The 20,208-nt window shown below is 40.3% G+C and overlaps 1 protein-coding gene across 6 annotated transcripts in view; it reads left to right on the top strand.

The window, feature by feature from the left end:
• NLGN1 (neuroligin 1) overlaps positions 1 to 20,208 on the top strand; it is a 1,195,112-nt gene that overhangs the window by 266,113 nt on the left and 908,791 nt on the right. The window lies entirely within an intron of this gene.

Genomic DNA, 20,208 nt, shown 5'->3' with positions numbered 1-20,208 from the left:
CTCAGGCTAATGAAGAAGGCATTTAGGACCAAGACATGCATAAGGGAAATATCCAAGGAAGAGTGAGACATTTTTATGAAACAAGAAAAAGGTAGAGCCCGTGGAAGGTTGAAAGGAAGGTGCAATGATACCCAAACCTGAATGTGCTTTAGAGAGTAAACAGAGAGGAAGTGACCGACTTGAAGGTGATCATGAATAATGTCGGCTGTGGACAAGTGGATGTAGAAGGAGAGAGGGTCAAGGGGCGAGACTGGCATGGGCACCAGAAGGCAAGAAGGTGGAGAAGAGTGGACGATGCACTCTCTATAGGTGGCCTGCAGAACAGCTGAAGGACTAGCCAGGAACGACTGACGTATAGCCAGGAGCGTGTAGCTGAGGTGGACACGTTGTGAGGGGCTTTGAATGTCAACGTGAAGGCTTGACATTTCATTTGATAGGCAAAGGGGAACTCCAGATGTTTGTACATGGGGGAGTGACATGATTTAAACCTTTTTAGGAAGATTCATTTGACAGTTGTCTTGCTTAGAAAGATGTTGCCTGGCAAAAGAAAACAAAATTAATAGGTGGGTTGGATTCCCCACCCCCCAACAGTATGTATCATTTAACAAGATTTTTAATTCTTATATTTACATTTCCTTGTGACCCCAGTTGATATCTTTTCTAATGATTCCAAGGGAATGATGATACAATAAAGAGAACTGTTTATTACCTTTCCACAACCTTTAAAAAAAAAAAAAAGGAAAGGAAAGAAGCTAGAATAGCAGTACCTGCACATAGCGCAATAGTTATCTTCAGGGAGAAGGACTGAGCCCCTTGGCCTTCTCCCAAACATCAACTAATAAAAGAGCTCTGGATTTCTGACCCTGATTCTGACTCTGTGATTATACTGTGGGACTTGGGACAAGTCCTTTCACCCACTTGGCCCTCACTTCTCAGTTCTGTGGAATGAGAGTTTGAGCTGAAGGATCTTCCACATCATTATGTCTCTGATTTGTAGAAGCAGACATAACCACAGTGTATAAAAGGGTTAACTTACATCACCTTCTTCTTTCTGTTTCACTGATTTCTCAAGAATTCTGGTGAGGAGGTAGAGGCGAACACTTCACAGCATGCAGGAATTTAATGTAGCATAAGCTGGTTTCATTTGTTGCAATAGTTTAAATGCCATCTGTAATGTTTGCTTGCCGTGCCACGGTGGCTGTTTTTCTCTGTCCCTGTAAAGACGCCCTCCCCACATCCTACAGTGAATCAAGGATGCATTAAGGATGCATTTTCTTCTTTATATTTAAGAAGACTTAGAATACCAATTTAAATAAATTAGCTGTGGTGAAATATTGGTATATCTTAGTTTTCTCTGCCAGGGCATAATTTAAATCAGCTAGCTTGTACTGTGTAGATGTTCAAAACATAAATGCAAGACAGCTACCTGAAATGCACCGAGCTCTTTAAATTAATTTATTTCATACTAATTGAATACAGAAAGTATTAGGAAACCCATCGTAACATTTCTCAGCCTAATTTATAGTTTACAGGTTGTATGCTTTCTCCTTATTTTAAAAGAAGGATGGTATGGTTTTTAGTTCTCTGAAATTTTATTCTCTCTCTCTCTCTCTCTGACACACACACACACACACACACTCTTTTTATTTCTGAGAGGTTGCAAGTAATTTTGCAACAGGGCCACACAACCAGAAGTTGGTCAGTAATAAAAAGTGTGTATGATACCATGATTTTTTCCACAGAGAATTTTCTTGAACATAGCATTAATTTCCAGTTCTTTTATCCATGTTAGAAAGAGTAGCCAGATACAGGGAATGAGTGAATCACCTGTAACTAGTGGTCATTTCTCTTCCTCAACTAGGGCAATCAGAGCTCTTGTAGGGAACTCTTTAAGAAATTACCTCCGATGTGGCACATACACAGTGCTTCACATTCACCAGCCATTCAATAGGGGACAGATGGGCTAATCTCATGAGCAATTTACAGTCTCCCCCCAAACCACTGAATGGATAGTCAGCTATGATTCTGTTCTGTCTCAGTGGCAATGAGTTTGCGTTTTAATTAGGGCATCTTCAACTATGTCACCATTTTGCATACTTTATGTAAATAAGATCAATTTCTCTATTAAAAGTCAATGTCGTTGCTGTGGAATTGGGCCGGGATCCAACTCCTAACTGATGTTCCAGTGGGTTTTTGAGGCTAGCAGCTCTCGGTGGACGACGCCACTAGACCTCTCTCATGTTGGCCATATTTACATGAGAGTTAGGGAGCTCTCTTGGCCTCGTGGTAAGAAACTGCGCTGCAATCCTGAAGGCACATGATTGGAAGCCACGAGCTGTTCTACAGGAGAACGATGAGCCATCTCCTTCCATGGGACTAACTGTCTCTAAATTCCTGCTGGACAAGTCACCTGCGGGTCAAATGTGACTCAGCAACAGAGTGTGTGTGTGTGTGTGCGCGCGCGCTTGATGGCTGCGACTGGTGAGCATTAGGGTGAAATGTTGATTTGTTGTTTTGCCAAAGGGAGTGAGATAATGTGATTCGACCTCCTATTTAAAAACCCATTAGAGCCTCAGGCCTGTGGCCCTCAGGTCTGGTTTAGATTGTTTTTGGTCAAACATTCTTCTAAGTGGTATAGCCCTGGTCTGGACACTTGCTGTACAAAGGTAACTCGAGGTTACTGTGAAGCTGAACACTGTGACACTGATGTGTCAAAGGCCATAATGATCATCCATGGTGGACAGTGTTTGGTGGAGCTTCCTGATTAAAACAGGCTTGGAAGCAGGAGTGGCATCCACTTCCCAAATAGCTTGCCTCCAGAAACTCTGTGAACTTGGAGAAATGATGAAAGTTATCCTGTGTTCAGGTCTTTTGTTCATAGGGTCGCTATGAGTCATCTGTGGCTCAATGGCACTTAACAACAACAACAACAACAACAACAACAACAACAACAACTATATAGTTGTTGACTGCTGTCAAGTTGAGTGCAACTCATAGCAACCGTAAGAACAAAAGACCTGAAGCCTTTCTGTAATTAGCGTTGTTTCTCAGAGTTCTTAGAGTTTCCAGAAGCATGTTGTTTAGGAAGTGGATGCCACTTCTGCTTCCAAATATATGTATGTGTGTGTATGTAAATAAAAAGCAACAGTGGAGACTAAGGTGTGCCTGATTCAGGCCATGGTCTTTCCCATTACTTGCTATGCATCAGAAAGCTGGCCAATGTCTAGGGATGACAGAAGGAGAGTTGATGCCTCTGAACTGTGGTGAACTGTGGAGAAGAGTATTGAATATACTATCATAGATGAGAAGGAGAACAAACAGGCTTGTTCTAGAGAGGGTGAAACCAGGCTGCTCCTTGGAGGCAAGGATTCTGAAGCTCTATCTGACATACTTTGGACATGTTTCAAGGAGGAACCAATCCTTGGAGAGGGACATCATGCTTGGGAGGTTGGAGGGACAGTGCAGGAGGGGAAGACCCTCTATGAGGTGGATTAATTCAGTAATTGGGGCAATCGGGATGGGTGTGTCGGGGACAATAAGATTGGCACAGGATAGATCAGGGTTTAAGGCTGTTGTACATAGGGTTGCTATGAGTTGCAGGTGACTCGATGGCACATAACAACGACAACGACAACATAGTACTCCAGGAGGTTGTAATGATATTCACCTTCATTACTATTAGATGAAGAGCATTACATCCATCAGGCAAATTCTTGTTTCATGGGCTTTAGGTCAAAGAGAATGGAATCACTTTAGTTTTTTTATAATGTGTGCATGTATTTATTTGGAAGCGAATTGCTCCCTCACTGTCCCCCACACATTCGGGTCAGGACTGAATAAACAAACTTTATTTGACTGACTGGCTTTAGTAAATACTTTTTAAGCTTACACATGTTTATCTTTCTGCCATTTTTTTCTAACTATTATTTCCCAGAAAGGAACCTAGACGATGCAAACAATTTACACCTGTTAGTCCACTGAGCTGTTAGGCTATCTGCTCCTCAGAGAAAGGATCTTGTGAACTGCTTCCGTAAAGAGTATGCTCAAGAACCTCTATGGGACCGGTGTCTCTGCACCGTAACCCGCAGGTCCTCCGTGGGTGTGTGACCACCTGATGTCAGCTGACAAGAGCACCAGCACTATCAACAGTGTTTTAAGGTGGAGGTGGTGTTGCTGCTGTTAGGAGCTGTTGAGTATGACTTGTAGTGACCGTATAAACATCAGAACTGAACCCTGTCCTATCCTGTACCATCTTCCCACTTCCTGACACACTGGAGCCCATTGCATTGGTCACCGTGTCATTCTGTCTTGTTGAGAATCTTTCTCTCTTTCACGCACCTAACATTATGTTCTTTTCCAAGGAATAGCCACTCCTACCAACCTGCCCAAAGTATGTGAGGTGAAGCCTCATCATTCTTGCCTCCAAAGAGCACTCTAGCTGCACCCTCTCCAAGATATATCTCTTTTGCTCTTTTGGCCATCCACGGAATATTCAATGCCCTTGTCCAACATCACAGTCAAAGTCATCCATTCTTCTGTCGGCTTTATTTATTTTCCAGCTCTCATTTTATAGCAATTGATCGGAAAGACCCCGGCCTGAAGCAGACATGCTTTAGTCCTCAAACTGACTTCTTAAGTTTGATCTTTCAGATAGATATGATATAATTAAAGGAATCCTGGTAATGGAATTGTTAGTTGACTCTGAAATAAAAGTTTGAATTATGTAAAATTATGTAAAAGTTTGAATCCACTAGACACTGATCTAGAGAAAGTGTAGCAGTCCATTTCCATAAAGATTTCAACCTTGGACCTTGTACGGACGTGGTGTGATATGTTGATAGGAGTTGAAAAAAAGACTCAACGATCGTAAGTTTGACTCTGACTTTAGCTATGGCACAGTGAAAAACATTTGGATAGTCTACTTCTTTCTTTGAGAAGGCTGAAAAATCATGTTTATTTTATGCTATAAATTCAGAATTTTTTTTAGTATCTCTTATCCACTATTTATAGATTGTTATATTATGAAATGTCAGTTAAACATAAAGAGAAATTATTTACTAATAAAAGTTTAAAATGAGTAAGCAATCTTTACCCAAGTAATCTAAATTTATTAATTTCTTTTATTTTAATTTCTAAAGGTTTATTAAGGTCGTGTGAATTGTGCCTAAAAATCTTGGTTTCTTTAACACAGTAACAGAGCCTTTGAGAAGTCTATACACACAAATCAATGCAGTTTTACAATAGCTATTAGTTTGAAGAGTACATGTTTGAAATAAGCTTAATAGTTACTAAATCTTTATATAGTATGAAGGGTAATAGAGACACTCTTGCAATTTACTCTAGTTGAAAAACAAATAAGGTGAGATGGGCCTTGGCTCACAATGGATTATGCTAAAAAAATGTTTACTTGTATTTTATTGGTCAGTGCAAAGACAATGTTGGTCTGTGGCTCATGATAAATCACAGATAACATTGAGAAGAATGGGGAATTCCACAGTGTTTAATGGAGCTACAGGGAAACCTACACATAGACCAAGAAGCTATTTTCTAAACAGAGCAAGGGGACATTGCTTGGTTTAAAAATAATAAAATGTATGTGTTAGGGTTGCATCCTTTATCTGTACCTATTCAGGCTGTTTGCTGAGCAAATCATTCAAGAAGTTTTACTTCCTAAAGAAGAATGTGGCATCACGATTGGAGGAGACTCATCAACACCCTGAATTATGTAAAGGACACGACCTAGCTTGCTGAAAATAAAGAAGGCTTGAAACACGTACTGAAGTAGGAAATCACAGATTCAGCCTTTGATACGGACTTTATCTCAACACAAGAAAACAAAAATGCTCACCACTATAACCATAGGCAACATCATGGTTGTTGTTATTGTTATGTGCCATCAAGTCGACCATGGCTCATAGCCATTCTATGCAGAATAGCTCTGAACCTTGCTCTATCTTGGGCCATTCTCACTGTCTTTGACACACCTATCCTTAGTACCACAATTATTGTCGACTCATCTCATCCAGGGTGTTCTTATCCTGTGAAGACACACCACCCTCCCAAGCTTGATGTCCTTCCCCATAAACTGGTCTCTTCAGTCAAGATGCCCAAAGTATGTGAGACAGAGCCTCAAATTCCTAGTTTCCAAGGAACAGCTTGGGTTTCCCCTCTCCAGGACAGACCTGTTAGTTCTCTTGGCAGTCTGTGGTATATTCAGTACTCTTCTCGAGCACCATAGCTCAAAGATATCAATTCTTCTTCTCTCTCTTTGGTCTTTGTCTAGCTCTCTGATGCATAACAAGTAATTGTAAAGAGCATGATTTGAATCCGGCTCATCTTAGTCTCTAGATTGACATCGTTGCTTTTTAGTGATCTGGAGAGGTCCCTGACAGCAATCTCTTTTTCTCTCTCTGTTTTCAGCTAAAATCTATCTGACCTTAGATGGATAAATGATTGAAGTTACCCATTAATTCATTTTACTTTTATTCACAAGCAATACCCATGGTAGCAGCAAACAAGATTTCAAAAACAACAAAAAATGTACTGCATTGGGACAACCTGTTAAGAAATTCTTTAAGGTGCTTAAGAGCAAGAATATTCTTTTGAAGATTAATGCATGCAGATCCAAGCTATAGTGGTTCTTGGTCAGTGTTACTTTTTCAGTGTATCTGAGTGGGTCAATGAATAAGAATGACTGAAGAAGAATTGATGCCTTTGCATTATGGTTTTAACTAAGAATATTTAATATATCTCAGGAAAAGAACATGCAGACGTGTCTTGGAGGAAGCACAACCAGAGTGCTACTTAGAGGCGAGGTCATAGAAACTTCTTCTCACGTATATTGGGTGTGTTATCAGGACGGACCAGTGCTTGGAAAACTATGTCATGCCAGGAAAGGCAGAGGGTCATTGGAAGAGAGGAAGACCCTTAAAGAGATGGACTGACCCTGGTTCTGTGACCGTGGGCTCCCAGCAGGAGACTGCGATGATGATAGAAGACTGAGTAGAAGTTCCTATCTGTTGTTATAGGGTCATGTGAGTCACAGTAGACCTGATGACAGCAACAACAGCAACAAAGAACAAAGCTATCTTGGAAGATGTGGAGCCATATAGGTCTTTAATACTGTGAGCCGTCAGCTCTCATGCTTTGGGCCTCTTTTCAGGAATGGTCAATCCTTGGCAATGAGCGTCAAGCAAGAAGACAGAGGGTTAGTGGAGGAAAGAAGAGCTAAGTGGTGGGTTAACAAGGTGACTACATTCAATACAGAATGATTGTGAAGACGGCACAGAACTGGGCAGGATTTGCGCCTATTCTAGGTCAGAAACAATAGTACTTAACAATGAAAACAACCATTTTTTGCTCATACCTAGAAATTTGGCCATAGTAATTAAATTAATATTTGAATCCATATCAAAATCCTCAAAAAGTATACCAAGTCCTTGCTCTATTTATAATTTATGAATGATTTCCAAACATTCTTCTAGGTCGTATAGCCCTGGTCTATCCACTTGCTGTACAGAGGTCACTCACGGTTGCTGTGAAGCTGAACACTGTGATGCTGATGTGACACTTGATGATTATCCAAATGCGATAATGGATAATGTCCATGGTGGACAGTAAGACAGGCTCAGAAGCAGGAGTGGCATCTACTTCCGAAATGGCTTGCCTCCAGAAACCTTATGTCCATGGACAAATGATGAAAGTTATACAAGTGTTTAGGTCTTTCATTCATAGGGTTGCTTTGAGTTGTCTATGACTTGATGGCACTTAACAGCAACATCCACTACATGCCTGTAATTGTAGACGTGTATCTGCTCTGTCCAGTATGGTCCCCACTAATGCAAGGTAAGGAGTCTTGTGGCACACCAATGGTTAAACGGCTCACTAAAAAGTTGGCATTTGAAACCTACCCAAGAGCTTAGTGTTAGTGGAGGACAATCTAGATTATAGCCGAGACAGGACCAGCTCTGCTCGGTCACAGGTGTTTACTTAAGTTGAAACTCACTTCTTTAAAAGCATTTAACACCAACAACGTGGTGAAAAGAACAAACAGATATGTATTGGAGAGGGTAGAGTTGGCGTGCTCCTTGGTGCCAAAGATGGTAAAGCTTCATCTTTCATACTTTGAACATGTAGCTAGACAGTTCCATTCCTTGGAGAGGGACGGCATGCTTCCAAAGTTAAGGAAGAGTTCCACTGAGATGGAATGACATGTTAACTTCAGCGATGAGTGGGTGGATGGATGGAGGGAGGGATGGAGGGAGGGAGGGATGGAGGGAGGGATAGGGGCATAGAGGAAGGGAAGGATGGATGGAGAGATTAATGGATGGAGTGTTTTAGAGTTGAGAATGGCACTGGATAGGGCAGAGTTCAGGCTGTCTGTTCATAGGGTCATGAGTCGTACTCAACTTGATTGCACCTAACAAAACATTATAGAAGTTGGCTAATGGGGTTGAGGAGTCATTTAATTATACTTTCTTTCAATCCTTTTAAATTTCAGTGTGAATAGCCATGTATGATTAATAGTGACCACTTTGGACTGCATAGCTAGACATGGCTAATTTAGTGTTTCCAGAAGAAAGAGGAAAATAGCCCAAGAGTTTCAAATATGCATAGAAACATAGTTTGTGTGCTCATTTTTGAATTTTGAAAATACTAAGTAAAAATTGTCTCTGGAAAGGTACTAGTCAAAGAGATTATGTCTATGATAATTTCTTTTTAGTTTCAGGCATTTTTAGAAAAGGATAATATAAAATCTATTCTCACTGACTATTTAGGAAAAAAATCTTCATGAAAATGTTTCAAAGTTAAAAATATTCAGAAAAATCTGCTGTATCAAGGACTGCTTTATATAGGGGGTTCTTTCCTCCCTCTCCCCTCTATCTGTATCTGTCTCTCTGTGTGTGTGTGTATGTATCTATCTATCTTCTTTGTCTGTAGGTATGTATGTTTTTCCTACTGTGCAATTTATAGTCTCTGAAACCTACAATAGAAGATCAGCTATGAGCCATTTCTGATTAACAGTACATAACAACACACATACACACACAAGGATATAGATGAATGGATAGATGGATAGACAGATGATAGATAGGTGATCTAAGCTCTCATGACCTAGTGGCAAGAAGATGTGTTGCAATCCCAACACCATGTGGTTTGAGTCCACCATCTGCCCAACTGCTCTGTGGGAGAAAAAACGGGCAGTCTCCTCCCATGGGATTAATTGCCTCTGAAAACCTGCCAGAGGGTGGGCTATGGGTTGGTTCTGGGTCAGTGGTACACAACTGTCTGTCTGTCTGTCTGTTTGTCTGTCTATCTATCTATCATCTATCTATCTGTCTTCTATTATCTCTCTTTCTATCTCTCTATCAGTTGCCTATCTTTAATCTCCCGAAGGATATGTAGCTAAGAAAGCTTTTTGTTTCTTTGTATTTAGAATTTATATTTACCATATTTCTCCTAGGGATGTGCAGTGCTGCGATTCCCATACCTCAGGTGTTCTAGATATATGATAGATTATAGTAGTATTATTATTTCATCATTTGGAAATATTTTTGGTAGTTGTTTTTAACTACTTTCTGCTTACAAACTTGTCACAGATTTTGTTGTGGGGAATTTTTAAATTGCCCATTTTAGCTGTTTGACTTTTAAAATCGTTTTCCAAGAGTATGCTGATGATTCAGAACCTAGTGGCCTTCACTTTGAGAGAGTGTTTCCCAAAACCATGAAGCCGTCCCCACGGAAGGCTGCGGCAAATCCTCTGCAAGTGCCTGACTGAGAAGCAAATCAGCTTGAATAGTGCATGTCAGGGAACGTGCGAGCTTCGGTCTTGCTCTTCTGTCTTTACCTTGATCTGCCACAGTTTTCATTTGAGCTCATTATCTGGAAATAGTAGAAATCTGTACTTTTCTAACATGTTAGACTAAGGGCCAAATTTCTGCTTTGGATTGGGGTTTTTTTTTTGTTTGTTTGTTTTAAATCATGTTGCTTAGTTCTGTGCTTTTGTTTTTACCAAATAAATTCATTCCAACACTTGGCTGAAAAACCTTTTGCTTGTACATTTGAAGAACATTATTCTTTTCCTCATGATTTCTTTGTAGCAGCATTGGTTTTGTCTAATCTTTGGAAGTGTTTGTTTTCATATGTACGATTACAAGTATAAAGAACTAAGATGTTGAGTAGAATTGTCTCGTGGGATTTTCTAGTCTATAATCTTCATAGAAGTAGTTGGCAGGCTTTTCTCCTAAAAGCTGCTCGGTGGATTCCAACAGCCCACTTTATCTTTACATGCTAAGTTCTTCAACATTGGGCCATCAACTGACTGGACGGGTATTTAATCCAGTCGAGATTTTTGTTGTTCTTGGTTTGTTGTGGGCATGTATGTGTTTAATATATTACCTATTAAGCAAAAGAAGAAGGTTGCATAAATCTCTGCACCATGTTTGATTTCTTTTTCTGTCTTCCTGTGAGACTTTTGTTGACGCTGCATCTGATTCCAGTATTTGTTCTCTCTTTCGTATCTTTTGCATTTATGTGAAAGCTCGCTGCCCTTCCTGTCAGTTTTTACTCTTGGAGTCTATTCATTTGCATAGCTGGAAATGTCAGTAGTAAAAAATAGTCTGTACTGATGTAGGCCTGGCCTGGCTGGTAAACAGGCTGCTTTGGGCCAGTGGTCATCTGAAAGGGCTCTGACTCCTCACCTCGGGGAGGACCTTGTTCTCTTACATGGTTCTCTGGATGGAGATTGTTTTCTGTGCTTATCTAGAGATGTGAGAGTGCTCTTTGCCCATAATATTAGGGTGAGTTCGTTTAGCTGGGTTGGGGGGAGAATCAAAATAAAAACTGAAAACCTTCTCTTCCTTGTTTACTAAGGATTCCTTCTGCGTGAAATTTACGTGAGAATGCCTTCGGTTTTACATAGTAACAGTAGACCCTAGACATCCATGCTTTATAGGGCAAGGTACTTGACCTTTGCTTATTTTGAAATTAAATCAGTGTGAACACGCACACCAAGATGGTTAAGATACTTTTAATGAAAGTTTTCAATGTATAGTCTATCATTAGGCAAAACATTGTCTAATTACCCTTTAATAAATTGGGAAAGAATTGTAGAGATGCTTTAATACATGACTTCAGTTTCTTAGGAGAAAAAAATTGTTTTGAGTTTGATGTATTTTTAAAATTGTTTCTAAGATTTATGTTATGATAATGCCATTTTTTTCAGTATATCATCAGTTAACAAGTAAAAAAGATTTGCTTATGATAAAATATTGATGAAATCAGCTATCATTTCATATTTATCCAGCTTCTACAATTTAGTTGAATAAGCTTTAAAAAGCAATATATTATTTTTCTAACTTTTATTGAAAATATTTTGGTATTTCTTTATAGTGTATACTGGGCATTTAAGAGAACTTGAAAAATATAGATGGTTAAAGAAAGCAGGAGTTGATGGTAAAAGATTTTCTATTTTACTAATAAAGGAAGGGGGGGAAGAGTATGCAGGTGTTCAGAGGAAACTCTGTTTCTGGGTAACTTGTGAGATGTGCCTGGGAGACAGAACAAACACAGAGCCAGTCAAGGATTGATGGGAAGAGAAGCAATTTGGGAAGATTTTACCAAACCTACACAGACAAGGAGAAAATGATTTTCAGGGAAACACTTAAATGTCTGACATGTCCTCCGAAGTGTCAGAAAGGGTTTCAAGGCCTCGAGCTAACGTCCCCATCTCTGACACCATGAACGCAGAGGAGGATCTTTCTTTGATAATGACTGTGCCATTCTGAAAGCCTTACCTGAACCATCACATTTCCACTGGCTTTCCTTTTCTTTAATTTGGAAGCAAGTTTGAGATAATTCAGGAGGCGGAAATCAAAAGATATTTCAGAATAGAGCTGAATGTGACCTAAAAAGGAAAAAAAAAAGAAATCAAGCTTTGTTGAAATGTATGGGAATGGCCATATATTTTGCAATTCTCAGAAAATCAGGATATCTGGCTTTTTGGTTTTTTTCTGGTGATTTCAAAAGTTAGGCTTGCGTTTCCCCAATAATTCACTGTATCTCATTTTTTAAAATATGTATCTCATTTTATTTGATGTGACCATCCTTAAGGGAGTATTGAAAATCTTCTTCAAGTTTCCCTAACATCCAGCAACAAGGCTGCAACACACCGTTTGGAAATTTCCCTGTAAGTGGATCTCTTGGGTTTGTCATCCCATTAACATTGTATGCACATATTAGAGTTAACTTGAGTTGGAAGACAGCGACTCTCAGGAGTTGGGAGTTCATGGGATAAGGGAAATGGAGGAGCAGAGGAGTGTGGGTTTGGTCATGGTTAGCCCATGTGAGGCTCTTCAGACAAAATCCCAAGTTGAGAGCAGTGAACAAGGTGCTTTCACAGGACGTCACGTGTGATGTGACATCTGCTTTCTTTCTGTAGTTGACTATGTCGTAGTTTAGGATGTAAGGAGGGAGAAGTCCTCTGAAAGTGCGACCTAAAACAGTGGGGTTCAATTCATAATCATGATCACAATCTATTCAATACCTTCTTAGTATTAATAAAAGAGAGGGTTCTCCAGTGACACTCACTCACCGCCAGTGAGTTGGTTTTGAAGCAGATCTTAACAGGAGCAGACTGCCTGTCTGTCTCCCGTGGAGCTGTAGGTGGATTTGAACTGCTGATGCCACAGAGCAGCTCGCTGCCAACTATGTCATCAGAGTTTCCCTTCTCTGGGTATCAAACAAAAATGACCTGCTATCCAGTCAGTTCTGGTGGATAGCAATCCTCCACTGAGCTTCTGAGATGAAAATCGTAGCCTAAAATCTGCCCACCTTTCTGGTGCAGAACCGCTGGTTGATTTGAAAGGTGGGGCGATGCATTAATAACTTTGCATTAATTCCCACCCTCGCCAAAGCTTTCTTCATGGCGCATTTATCTGTCCTTTCTAAGTGAAGGAGATCTGTGCTCCAGCTCTAGGGTTTAGCTTTAAGTTTATTTCCTCTTTAAATATTTAGACTTTAACTCCCCTTTTCCTCCTGAGCAGAAGAGCAAAATAACAAACATAATAGGAAAAGTCTTTAAGCCTCGTAAGAGTCCTGCTTTAAGAATGGTATAGGAGCCAACATGGTCTCCTTCTGTGGCCCGAAAGTCCTGTAAGTCAAAACTGGTGTGGTAGGATCTAACAGCAATGTCTGTGTCTGCCTAGGGGAAGGGTAAGTATATTTTTATTATTTTTATTTACAGTCTCAGTGTGGGCAGTGTTTGGTGGAGCTCCCAGTTGTAAAACAGGTTGGGAAGCAGGAGTGGCATCCACTTCCTAAACCATATGTCTTTAGAAACTCTATGAACTTGGAGAAATGACGATAGTTATGGAAAGGCATTACATCTTTTGTTCATAGAGTTGCTCAGCTCGGCAGCAATCAACAACAACAAGAATATGTATTGTTGAGTCAATACAGGCTCATAACTAAACCTCCAAATGGTTTTCAAAGGCTATAAATCCTGTGGGAGGAGAGTCCTATCTTTCTCCTACGAAGCAGGTGATGGATTCAAACCACATGCCTTTGGGTTGGCAGAACAATTCCTTACCACTAGGCCACCAGAATAAAACACATCCAATACATGTGTGTAAAACACATATAATACACATATTTATATATACAGCTGGGAAGAGAGACTATTTATTAGAAACAATGGTTTTACTTGTCTTTTTACTTTATAAATGCTGATTTTTGCCCCAGAGTTATTTCTGAAGTAATGCCATTTGACAACACTCGTGGTTGCAAGAGTGAATCAAGCATAAATAGGAATAAAATCGACTTTGGGATGATACAATTATTTGTTTCGAGTTATTTTCTAACAAACTTTGAGAAGTAGATGAAAATGGGTTTCCGTCTCCTAAATCTTTGCTCACTAGTTTTCTTACATTATTTATTAAAATTTAGCCATATCCCCAAAGCCTTGAAAACTATGCTTTGTAATTTTTGAAGATTGACTTTCCTTTCACAATGAAGTCTAAATGTTTCCCCTTACCCCGTAAGCCAGCACAGCAAAGCTTGATCCTGAAGTAGATTTTTTTTATCGTTATAAACTCTTGGAAAATAGTGTTCATAATAGCAATGCTGTCCTCACTTTAAATCTGGCATAGCCTTCAATCTTCATGATTTGCTGACACCACAGAAGTTCGTTTTCAGATACATCTGCAGTGTCTTATCTTGAACATTGCAGATGATAGGAAAGGAGTGCCTCTGCTTTAAGGAGTGGGGGTGGGGGGAAGTATGCATTCATTTTGCTGAGGACAGTGCCAGTGGAACTAGATTTTGTTTGCTGTACATATTACTTTGTGCTTCTTGCATTTTGGTGGATATTTTGGTTGCAATGTGGGGCTTCCCAAATGGTAGTTTTGCAAACATTTGTTCTGCTTCACTTTCACCCCCCAAGAGTGTCTGGGTAAAGCAGATATGAAAACTCTAGGAATAAAATGAAGAATTTCATCTTGCTTGCTTTTTAAGAAATCTTGATATATTTTGGGGTGTTTTTCTTTTTCCTGTCTGCCATAAGTCTACCCCTCAAAGTAGGTCACCGGGCCCTTTTTTTTAAGTCTGTCTTTTTTCTGAAAGATTCACAGAAACCTCCTCAGCATCAGTTATTTAAAAGTCTCTCTTGATGGACATACCTGTGGTTGCTCCGCTTGAGATGTGTCAGGAGAGGGGTGAAAACAAGGTCTCTTGCATGGGAGGGGAGAGGCTCCCACTAAACGACCACTGGTCCGTTTTGTCGGCATCTTCCCCCTAAACTGAAGACTTCTTTCTTAGAAGGTGCCTGCAGGGCATGACAATAAAGCCGCTGCACCCTGGGTCTTCACTGTTTATGGTCAGAACTTAAAAAATAACTGAACCTTTTTGAATCTGGGACATTTATTCTTGGTCACTTGTTGGTACATTGTAGTCTGGGAGGAAATCAAGAAGCCACTGTTGATAAAGGACTCTGGTGGGGTAGTGCATTATATAGTGCACTGCTAATCTGAAGGTCAGCAGTTCAAATCTGACAGCCACTACACAGGAGAGAGGTGGGCTGTCTCCTTCTGTCAAGTGTAAACTTCCTTGGAAAGTGACGGGGAGGGGCCTTGAGTGAGAATTGACTGAGCCTGCAGTGGGCTGTGTGAGGGGACTCTTGTCTTGATGGTGTGCGTGTGCACATCTAATGAAGGTAAAATGAGTGTAGCAGAAAGATAACGGCCTCAGCTTGCTTTTGCTTTGTGATTTTATTCTTTAGGTTCAGAAGGTAACAGATTTCAGCCAGCCTTTAAATAATTGAATACCTACTGTATGCTTTTTCTAATGGCAGAAGGATTGATACTTTTGAGCTGTGGTGTTGGAGAAGAGTACTGAATATCCCATGGACTACTAAAAAGACAAACAGATATGTCTTGGAGAAAGTGCAGCTGGAGTGCTCCTTAAAGGCAAAGATGAAGTTTCATCTCGCATCCTTTGGACGCGCTGTTAGGAGCCTTGGAAAATGAGATGATGCATAGAAGGGTGGAAGGGCAGCGTGAGGGATGAAGACCGTCACCAGGATTGATCAACGCAGTGACGTGAACAGTGGGCTTGGATATCTCAGGGACGGTGAGGATGGCACAAGACAGGACAAGGATCCCATCTGCTGATCATGGGGTTCCTTTGAGTTGAACTCAACTTACTGGTGCCTAAAAAGAAATGCGTGCTTGAATATTTGCACCCCCCCCCCGAAATATTCAGGGAGCAAGGCTTCTCTTGCAGCTTTCTCAAGTCCCATCCTCCATTATTTCCCTCTCAATGTTGAGATCCAAAGAAAAGAACCAGACATGTTAGTATTTTAAATCCACTAGATATGTATCGAGAGTGTTTAAATAACTACAGGAAGCTTGCCTTCAAGAGCGGTTTTTATACTTGCTGGCTCTTAATGAAAGAGAGGTTTGAGGTCTTTTGGTATCTAGGCTTTGAGAACAGTTTAATTACTTCAAGAAAATTATTGTAGTGGCCAAAAGTTTACAGTTGGCTCTTGGAACAGTGTTGACTGTTGATACATGACATGTTTGTATATAGATATGTGGGAAGGAGTGGGAAATAAAGTCAAGTCATAGAGCCAGGTCAAGAAAGACCTTGCAGAGAAGTACAGGTCTTTGGGTGAGGTTAGTATGTTAAGAGAAAGGAAAGAGAGCTGAGTCTACTCAGAGGCATATGAGACATTGGAACTCTGCGGGGCACAGTTGACCTTCATAGGTTTAGACTTGCCATGAACCCGGATCAACTAACAGCCACTCATGGTGGTGTTTGCTGTTTGACAGGAGGACTCTTTAAGCATCATGAGACAAGAATTGACGTGACTAAATGCAGCTGACCTTCATAACACCACAGCCAGGGCCAACAGGTTGATGAGTATTATCATTTCACTATCTGTCCCAGGGCTCTATAAGCAGTTAAATACTTATAGATGGCTTTCCGTTTCTCTTCGTTTGTATTTTGGCCTCTGACTGTTTTTCCAGCCACATGTGCGTAGGGTGCCGTCCACACTCTTGCTCTCGGTGCTGCAGGGAAGCCGGCCTTCTTTTAGTGTTTCTAAAAGTGCTCGTACAATAGGCCAGTTTCCCCCTATTAAATGCCACAGAGATCTGCCCTTCAGATCATAGAGTGACAAGGTAAGATGTTTTTACAGTTGATCTGGGAAATGTTGAAAGTTCCTGAAAAAGAAGAATTACATGACCCAGAAGCTGAAATAGTTGAAGGAACCTCAGAGGGAACTGACTCAAACTCTTTTCTGTGACCTGGAAAGCTGGCCACAGGGCCTCTGTGTGGACACCTGCAGTGCCACGTAGGGAACGGGCTGTCTGTGAAGGAAGCCCGTCCATTGAGGGAGATTTGTAGCAACCAGAAATAGCTTCTCTGAAAAACAAAGTCTGTTTGGTAAAGAGAATTCTACCTTCCTAGAACCAGCAACAAAGTGCAGCCCACTGACTTTCTTGGTCTGATTGTCATTTAGTGGTACAGCATTTATGTGGAAAAAAAATATTATGTCAGGCTGGATTTTTATTCCTCCATAACTCTTTCTAATCCCTGCGGCTTGCTAAATCTCTTACATGTAATCAACTCATATTAGCTTAGACACACCACAACACTGCAAGGCATTGTTCCAATGTCCATTTTAATACCATTCTGAAAGGTTCTGATAAATGACAACCTGTCAGAATTAGTCCTTATTACAAATAAAGACAATCTACTCAGGGATGTATCTTCAAAGAGAGAGAACTTTGCATGAGTCTGTATTTCTAGGTAAGAGCAACATGAAATTTATAAAAACAATACACAGTATTTTTTTTTAATTATTGAAAGTACATGAAATTTTTATTGGAAAAGTTAAGTGAACAGTGCAATATTAGATGAAATAAATAAAAATCCCCATCCACTTCTTGTGTCCCACTAGATAATTTGTAAATAATATATATGAACGAAATAGGAGGGGAAAGCAAAAAGGAAAGTTTACAAAATTATGGTCTCTTTAAAATAAGTCATTCAGTAAATGAAATCCCCTTTTTTTAGTTTCACCAATTCCAGTGCATAAATATGATCACTGTAATAAATTCATGATCTTTATATTAACCTACATCATTGTACCTCATGTAAGATCTTTTTAGAAGCATTCTTTCCAGTCCCTACCACAAGCCTAAATCCATAATTTATATTCACAGAATCAAAAGACATAATCCGTATTGTTCAGCAATTTGCTGTTTTTAATAATCAATAAATCAGAAATGTCAACTGACACCAGTAATTCATCTCTGTTTTGTAAAAAGCTGATTTTGAATAAATATGCAGCCAGAGTGCTGCTGGTGGTGGTGTAGGTAGGGAGGGACCCTCCTAGCCCCAGTGGGGTACCTTTCTGGAGGTTCACGTCCACCAGCAGCTCCTTGCGATGAAGACGGCGATCTCCTCCTGAGCAGTTTACAGCCCCTGAAACCCAGCAGAGGGACCAGCTCGGAGTTCAACAGACTCAACATCTCTGTGAGTTTTTGAACAAAAGGAATGCACTACAGCTCAGTGGACCATTGTGTGTTGAAACTATGGTCTTTGAGTGAATATTAAACTTCATTTTATTTATCGTCTGTATAATCCAGCTTATTTATAATTGTTAATGATTTAAGGAAACTGTCAGCATCAGTGTGTGGAGGTAACTGAAGTTGTTGGAGAGTGTGCAAAGGAGCAGTGTGCTTCAGCCAACTCACCCCTGCCGTCCAGACCTCACGTGGAAAGAGGGACTGTGTTGCAGCAGAGGAAAGGCTGGGAGTGGAGGACAAGGGGAGGAGCCCCTGCAATGACAACAGAACATCTGAGAAGACAGTTAAAAGGGAAAAAAGGGGACCTTTACTATACCCAGCCCAGGAATTTTATCATTTGAAGACAGATTTGTTTGCTGTGTGCCTTTGAGTCTGGACTGACCCATAGCTGGGGAAACCATAGCCGGTTTCACTGCGAGCTTTTAGAAGGTTTCCATCACAGAAGAGGAGATTGTCCATCTTTATCTCACGGAGACAAAGACGACTTCCAACCTCAGCTTCAGGATTGGCGACAGCTTTGTGCCACTTGTGCCCTGGAGCTGCTAGAATGCAGGGTAGGTTTGATGGACCTTCACCTCACATACTTTGGACAAGTTGCTAAGAGAGGCTATTCCTGGGGAAGAGACAAGAAGCTTGGGAAAGTGGAGGGTGAGCAGAAGAGAGAAATATCCTCACGGAGATGGGATGATGCAGCGGCAACAGGCTCACGTGTGTCCGATGAGGATGGCACAGGACAGGACAGAGTGCGGACCTGTTGATCTTGGGGGTGCGTGTGTGGGGCCCCTGTGAGTAGTCTCAACTTGATGGCATTTAGTAACAACAGCAGCAGCCACGATACAATTATGACTCTTTTCTCAAAAAAACATACTTTTAAAGAGAAACATATAATTGTAAAATTCTGGCCTATTTCTTCAGTCTGTCAATATATCAGTGTCCTCTAAAATTGTTAATTCTATAAGGAATAAAAATACCAAACCCAGTTACTTATATGTGTATGTTTTCCACATCCCTTTGGTTTGTCAGCACAAACTACCCACGCCCTGCACCCACGTCCTGCCCTGCACCCACAGCTGGCCCTGCACCCACGGCCGGCCCTGCACCCACAGTCAGATTGATGTTACTAATTTATTAATGCAACTCAGAGATGCTTAAGTTCATAGGAATATAATAATTTAAGTTTATGGGAGTTTATTCTATCTTGTTTAATATCATATCTGATAGGAAGAAGAGGGCTCCTGTTTGTTGTATTGTTAATTAATTCTCAGAGAGGCACTCTGGCAATGGAAATAGGGCCTTTTCTCTGCTTCAGAACGCTCTAATCCCTTTATTTTCTGTTGAATTGTAAGATAAGGTTCATTCATTCTTTATGCCAGAAAAGAAAAATAATCACCAAAAAATCCTATAATGTGTAACTGTATGTCTAAGAATAATGCACATGCCACATTTTCTGTAGAAAATTATTTCAAAAGGCACTTTAGAGGAGTAAATACTATTTGAGGGACCAGTGGAAAGTTGAACTCACTCTCTTTTGTTTGGGTGATTTCTCCATCCAGAAATAATCTTTCCCTGTTGTCTTAACATTCTCATTACTGTTACTCATTAGAAGACATTTTATGTCAATGAATAATTTGAAATATTATTTCTTCTTCCTCAAAGTGATTAGGGAATATGTCCACGGGGACTTACGTTAATTGGATAAAACATTTTTAAAGGCGTGAATTTTATGTTCAGTAAAATGAGCCTCACGGTTTTATTGAGTCTGTTCCTTTCCTGTTGAATCTGTTAATAAATCCATTTGGGAGGCGAGAGGAAAGAGTGTTAGCCTGCCTCCCAGTGTGCAGTTTGCAAAGCAGAGAACTAGTTTATTAATGGTCATACAATGACATCAAAGAGCACTGATTCTTATTTCCAGGTTTAGAAATTATTTTAATTACCTACTTGAGCTTCTATTTTTTCCCCCTTAAAAATGGAGATCATCACTTGGCTATTGTATTAGTCAAATTGTTGTTTGGTAAAGTATAATTAATTGTTGTTGTTGTTGTTATGTGCCATCGAGTCATTTCCGACTCATAGCGACCCTATGCACAACAGCTCTAAACCCTGCTCTATCCTGCGCCAA

This window comes from Elephantulus edwardii, unplaced genomic scaffold, assembly GCF_000299155.1.
Source record: "Elephantulus edwardii isolate Elephantulus edwardi_28Jun2011 unplaced genomic scaffold, EleEdw1.0 scaffold00088, whole genome shotgun sequence".
Classification (NCBI taxonomy): Eukaryota; Metazoa; Chordata; class Mammalia; order Macroscelidea; family Macroscelididae; genus Elephantulus; species Elephantulus edwardii.
This window is presented reverse-complemented; position numbering and strand designations above follow the sequence as displayed.